This window comes from Penaeus monodon, chromosome 4, assembly GCF_015228065.2.
Source record: "Penaeus monodon isolate SGIC_2016 chromosome 4, NSTDA_Pmon_1, whole genome shotgun sequence".
NCBI lineage: Eukaryota > Metazoa > Arthropoda > Malacostraca > Decapoda > Penaeidae > Penaeus > Penaeus monodon.
The window spans coordinates 32,645,958-32,646,622 of record NC_051389.1 but is presented as its reverse complement, the minus strand read 5'-3'; positions in this window follow the sequence as shown (position 1 = coordinate 32,646,622).

Genomic DNA, 665 nt, shown 5'->3' with positions numbered 1-665 from the left:
TGCCCATGGCTCCCTCAGGCCGTTCAGGACTGGCACAAAGTCAGCCTTTCAACCTTTCAGCACGGCTCTCATACCTTAGGAGGTGGATAGCAGAAGGGTTTGGTGAAGGGACAGAAACGAAAAGTGGGAAGGAAAAAAAGACCATGCAAAATTAGTTGAGTCGAGGGCTGAGTCCCAAGGTTGGGGAGTTCCCCATCATTGGGTCCCAGTCTCCGCCTCCTAAGCCCCCCCACGACAACAACGGGCAAGGGATGGGGGGATATGGGACGAAGAAGTGGATGCAGTTTTTTTTTTTTTGGCTTGGCCCATCCTTTGAAGCCACTTCCTAATCCTTCATTTTCACTTTTCCCCTTCCCCTATCCCTTGTTTTGTTAAATTTTTTGGTTTTGTTTGTGTTCTCTCATTCTGTTTTTTAACGTAGCTTTTAAATACTTTCACCTCGTCACCTGATGCTCCGTGACTGCCGTAACCTCACTCTCGCTACCTCATTATCCTTTGCCATAGCTTGGACCCAACATCCTACATCCTTACCCCACCACCCCACTAGTTTCGGTTTCCGGCACTGGCATTTGCTGCTAGTACCCGTGCCAGGACCATCAATCCTTTGTCGTAAGGATTTATGCCAGCCGAGGAAAGAAGCGTTAATTAACTAATTACGGCGAATA